Genomic DNA, 6,000 nt, shown 5'->3' with positions numbered 1-6,000 from the left:
CCGCTTGCCACCTTCAGGGCTGTCGCGCCTGAGGGCAGTTGCTCGAGGCTTGTTTGGGGCAGAAAGGCCTCTCTTGCCACAGAGAAGAGCCTCGAAGCGCCGCGGTCTTGCTTTCAGGGTTGACCCCACCAGGCAAGGCTGCCTGCCGAGTCTGTGCCTTAAACCCCCCCAAGCGTCGGTCCTGAGAAGACACCAACCCAAACCACAAGACGCTCCTTGCAGAGGGGGCTGTTCAAACGCAGCCCGGGCTGTAGGCGAGCCCCCCCCCCGCCCCCGGCTGTCGCGCTCCTCCCCGCCCCGCCCGCCCGCCCGCCTCAAGAGTAAAGCGGCCCGACAAGTTTTCCGTCCGGCGTGCAGGAAATGCAAACTTTAAAGGGGGTTCGCGTCCTCTGCGGTCACATGACGCCCGGGTGCCCAATGACACCGACGGCCGCGGCTCCCGCTCGGAGGTCAGGCGAACTCGCTCCGGCCCGAGGCGGCCCCGCTGGCCGAGTCCTCCGCAGTCCAATGCAGCAGCCGGCTCGGCTCCAGCTCCGGCTCCGGCCAGGAGGGCTCCTCAGCGGCGCAGAGCCCGCAGGTAGGCGAAGTTCTCCGGCGCGTCTTAAGTTACCGCGGGCAACTTTCCCTCCGCGGCTCGGGGCGCGCGCGCGCGCGCAGGTCTCCTTGGAAGTAAACCCGTCAGCCGCGAGCGGGTCGATTCCCGGCCAGCAGCCAGCGGCCCTCGCCAACTGCCTGGGAGCCGCCGCCCCCCGCCCGCCCCTGGCCGGGAGCAGAGCCGGCGGCGGCGAGACGCGCAGAAAGGCGCCCGGAGCAGCTCTCCGCAGGGGGGCTGAGCGCGGAGGGAGCGCGGAGGGTTGCCGGGCAGGCGCGCGCGTGAGGCGCGCCGAAAGGACCCCTCTCGATTGATGCCGGGCGGCGCGGAGCGGAGGGACCCGGCGGAGGGCTGCCCGGTGCGGAGGGAGCGGGGAAAGGCCTGCGGGGCGTCGGGGAAAGAACGCCTTCCCGGCGGGAGGGAGGGAGGCCCCGGGACTGGGAGCCGGAGCGGCGGGCCTGCGGGTTGCTCGGACGGGGCGAGGCGAGGCGAGGCAGGCCCCCCACCCGCCCCCACCCCGCCCAGCTCTCCGGCGTCCGGAGCGGCTCCCCCAGTTGCCGGCCCTCCGCCAAAGGCAGTCGCTCGGGAGGGCGGAGGCGGCTCTCCTGTCCAGAATCCATCGCTTGAAGCGGAACCGCCTTGGAGAGGACGGGGCGGTTTGTCCCTGTAAACCTGTGGGTCGAGTTCACCCCGGGCATGCTTTTTATACAGAAAAACAAGAACCTGTAAACGTTAGCAAATGTGCATCACATCCGCGCACCCGCCTCATTCGCAAGCGGGGAAGGACAACCGTGAGTCCGCCCCTGTGTGATGGGGGCGGGGGGGCGGGTGGCCAGGATACGGCCGTAGGAGCTGCTGGTAGACCTGGGCGCTTCGGGATCAAGTTTGGCAAAACTATATCCATCTTGCCTGCATGCTGTTTAAAGTTGTTGTGACTCGGCTTAAGTTGCCAAAGTGAACTCTTTATAGGCAAAAGGGGATCCAGTTGACAAGGGCAGGTGACTGGGGAAGGCTGTTCCCCTTTTCTCTCACCAGCCTGATAACTCGAGGATTTCAGGATGTGCTCATATCTTGATTGGGTGGTCTTGGGGTTTAATCTGTAAAGGGTGAGATAATTTCAATTTAATTCTTTAATTTGATTTTTTTTTACATTTTGTGCTATGGGCTGCTGCATTTGTTCCTCCCCCTCTGCCAACACAGAGAACTATAAATCTAATATCAGAATTATTTAAGAACATAACAGTTGGTATTTTGCCATGCTCTGTTACTGTAGTGTTGATAATGTTTGACAGCTTTAATCTATACTTTTAAAAATAAATTATTCCATTTGGAGACTTGGAGAAAGTAGACATATACAAGTTTGGTGTAAATAGGGGTTTCTAATAAATATTTTGTCTCATTTTGGGTATGGAAAGATGTTTAAGGATCACCTTCATGGATGGAAACAAAATGTAGCAGGCCGACAGGGCATCACTCAGCTGAGTCACAAGGGACTTCCAAGGGACTTTAAATGGTGTAAGTCTGCTTAGGATTGCACTGAGAAGTAGGAATGAAGCCCCTTAACCCCTGAGAACAGGCGTCATTGGCAGGGCTGTACTGATAATGGGATTTCCCTTTAAGACACGAGAGGCAAGTGGTCATGGCACAATCATAGTATAGATGGATTTGTACCAAAATGTTGTTAATTGTGCATATAGCTGTCAGATAGGTTCAGAAATATTGCACCGATTAAGGAATTTAGTCCTAAATAGAACTTGCTTAGCGGTTTGGGTGGGGAGGTTCATAAAAAGAAGGAAAAGAATTCTTTGTGTATCAACATACGCCTATTCCCACACGAACCACTCCGCCCTCTGAAGTCGTCCTTAATTGACTGATTCGCTCCCTCCCTCCCTCTATTTGAACCCCACTTTCTCCCCAGTGGGGGCCCCAAGTGGCATAGATCACTCTCCATTTTATCCTTACAACAACCCTGTAAAGTAGGTTGGGCTGAACTTATATCTGACTGGCCCAAGGTCAGCAAACTTCCATGACAGAATGGAGATTCGAATGCGGGTCTTCTAGATCCTAGTTCAGACACGCTAACCCCAACACTGCGCTAGGAAGACTTGTTCCATATGCTCCGAGGCCTGACAGTTGTAGAGCTGCTTCCAGATTGGCACCACTTTGGGGGCACTATCTTTTATGGAAAGGTCCCAGGCTTTTTGGAGGAATTTTTAGGAATTGTCCAAGAGCCCTGTCAGAAAGAAAGTTGGCAACTTTACTCCAATCTCAGAAGTACAGTTAGTGTCTCTTCAAAGCTTCAGCTTTCTTATCTGTAAAATGGGATGAATACTTGTTTGTTTTAGGAAGTAATAAATGACAGCAATGAAGTCTGATGAAAAGTCCTCCTCTTGATCACACAGGGTTTTCTGTTTCACAGCCTCCTTTTGTTACTAATTCTGCCGTCTTTATTTGGGGACCTAGATCAGAGGAGATGGATAACAGGAAACTCGGATTTGATTTGGAATAAAGGCAGAGTCTCCCAAGGGTCTCAAATAAATTCTGCTATAACAGGAGGAGCCTTAGAAACTGGTTAAATAATGGGCAGCAGAGAGTGGGGGTAGTCAGTTCTTACAATGGAAGAGAGGAAGAATTGGGCTCCACAGATAACAGTATTTGGGCGTATGTTTAATTTATTCATACCTGTTCTGAGATGTGCAGCGCAATCCTAAGCAGAGTTACTCAAGTCTAAGCTCATTGAAATCAATGGCCTTACACTGGAGTAACTCTGCTTAGGATTGCACTGGTGATCTACTTTTTGGCCAGCTGGGACTCTCTTCCTGACTTGCTGCGTGAAATGAGGAAAAATGATCCGATGATTTGTGGTTTTGATTTTTAAGAAGATAAATCTGGGGAAAAATAAATAGAAGGGGGGCAGTAGTGGAAAAGGAAATTTTGGAGAGATTAAAATTTAAAGTACGATGTTTGCTAAAATAAGTTTTGTAGAGAAAAATAGAAATGAAACATATTGTTTTCTTATAATTCTAATTTCTGTCTCCCCCCCCCTTTTTTGTATGCTTCTTTCACTCTTCCTTTTATTTCTTTGCCTTTTCTATTGGGCTTTTATCTCTATTAATACAATTAAAAAGTCCAAGTTTAAAAAATGTGTTAAATAAATAATTAACCTCCATGTAAAGGGAGTGTTGGTAGGCAAGAACAGTGGAATGCTTGGTTTCCGTGCCCAGTGTGTCGGCCCTCCAAAATAACTGGTTGGCCACTGCGTGAAACAGGGAGCTGGGTGAGACGGACCACCCACCAGACCTCTCCTGGCCACTGTTGTGGTCATCTATTCTAGGCTTCTCTGATCATGTAGATCATCTGATAAACATTATATATTTGGACTTCCAAATAGCATTTGAAAAGGTCCTTCAGTAAAGTGCACGATTAAACAAAGCAGTCATAGGATAAGACGACAGGTCCTCTTATGGATTAGTGTCTTGTGGACACTTGATCAAGTGTCTGACAATGGAGCTTTAACTGGTAGAAAAAATGGTAGAAATTCAAATAGACTGTGAAGATCTCCGAAAGGCCCTACAAAATGGATAAATGGGTAACGTAATGGCAAAAAAGATTCAGTGTAAAATAAAGTGATGTACATCAGAGTGAAAAATCCCCAGCACGTGAGCACTGATGGGATCATTCATGGGGGGCTGTGAATATCCGGGAAAAACACTTTGTGGCCCCCATGGCTAGCTGAATGAAGGCATCACCTTCGTGTGTGGCTGTAGTGAGAAAGACAGATTTCATGCTAGAGTTTTCAGGAAACAAGGTGGCCAGGATTGCAGAGGTCTTGTATATATCCGTAGTGCAGCCATGCTTGGAATTCTGGTCACTCAGTCTCAGGAAGGGTGACGTCGAGCTGGGAAAGCTGTAGAAAAAGAGGAAACCTCTTCCCTGAGAGGAAAGGCTAAAGATTTGGGAACTTTTCAGTTTAGGGGGGGAAATACAGGAAGTGGATGGAAAGACATTCCTCCATAAGACTCAAAATCAGGAGCATTCAGAGAAAAATGTTGTTAACTGGCACTTCTTCTCAAAAAGCATGTTTAATTGGTATAGTTTGCCAATACAAGATGCGGGCGTGGGGGGGCATGACGACTTAAAGAGCTTTAAAAGGAAGATTTGGATGCTGGGGCCCTACCAGACTTACCTGTTCATCAGCAGATCCCATAGTGATTTTATTCATTTACTTGCCTGTTTTTCCATTTCCAGCTAATTGGCACTTTATGCTTGGTACAGGAGAATGAGGCAGTCAGAGGGAATGTACCACTTCAAAATGAAGGAGAGGTTTCCAGTACTGAATTCGCCTTTACTTAAAAAAAGCTCCTTTCAAAGAGAAAACTAGCACAGCAGCAGAGAAAGTTCTACTTGTTCGCTGGTTTTCTGTGCAGGAAATTTTTACCCCAAGGCAGCATCCCAAGACGAGATCCTCCAGCGATACGATGGTGCACCTGCAGCCTGCAGCCCTGTCAGCCTTTCTACCACTGTAAGCCTCTGCCTGGTCATCCCAACCTCATTCTCTTACATGTGTAAATAAAGCCTTATTCATAGCCAACGAGGGGGAAAGTGAACACCATCTTTCGACAAGGGTGGCCTTCCGTGCTATTGTGGCCTAACTGACCATCTGGGTGGGTCCTGAAAACCCAATATTGTGCATCTTAGAAGGTAATGTGAGAGAGTTTCAGTTATGTAATATGTTCTGGGTGGCTTTAAGTAAAAGCAAATATTTGTTCAAGGAGGCAAGAACAACTGCTTGGTATAAAACATGCACATCTTTCCTAAATGTAGCAAGAGAATCAGAATTCTATGAAAAAAATTGTAAGCGGTGAACCATACTGAATACAAGCAGTCTTTTAAACAACTCCTTTAAATTAAATGTTTTGCACTATTTTTCTTTGTTGTTCTAAAACACTAAAATGATCATATGTGTCCTTCAAGAATCGACAGAAATGAGCACACTTTAGTCTTTCAAATGTTACATTTGAGGGTATCCAATCACATGCACCAGGAGCCTCTGCTACACACAATCTTCCCGATATGATCTGCCATTTTATCTTAAATGGGAGTCTTAGTCTGTTTTTCCTTGGAGTTTTGGGCCGTTCCCCCTGTCTTTTGTTTAGTCTGTTTCAGACAAAAGAGCAACCATGTCTCTTGGGTGAGTAGCTAGTGCATGCTCCCAGTACACACAGCTGGATATCCCCAAATGTGACACCTGAAAAGGTCTCCTTATATACTTGTAAAACTGATGGATCTCCAAGGGACCTCATTACCCTCCACGTGTTACACGCGACTTTTCAGTCTGAGGAACATGCGGTGCTGCCAGCATCCTGCCCCCAGCTCCCACTGCCTACTACCTCTGCTGTGGCTGGTGG

At 48.9% G+C, this 6,000-nt stretch overlaps 1 protein-coding gene across 2 annotated transcripts in view; it reads left to right on the top strand.

Moving 5' to 3' along the window:
- Nucleotides 1–346: 346 nt before the first annotated feature.
- C14H4orf19 (chromosome 14 C4orf19 homolog) overlaps nucleotides 347–6,000 on the top strand; it is an 89,588-nt gene continuing 83,934 nt past the window's right edge. For both annotated transcript variants that reach the window (XM_054998160.1, XM_054998158.1), the window contains exon 1: nucleotides 347–577. The gene's annotated coding sequence lies outside the window, so the exon portion shown is untranslated. The remainder of the gene's footprint in view (nucleotides 578–6,000) is intronic.

Source organism: Eublepharis macularius, chromosome 14 (assembly GCF_028583425.1).
Source record: "Eublepharis macularius isolate TG4126 chromosome 14, MPM_Emac_v1.0, whole genome shotgun sequence".
Classification (NCBI taxonomy): Eukaryota; Metazoa; Chordata; class Lepidosauria; order Squamata; family Eublepharidae; genus Eublepharis; species Eublepharis macularius.
This window is presented reverse-complemented; position numbering and strand designations above follow the sequence as displayed.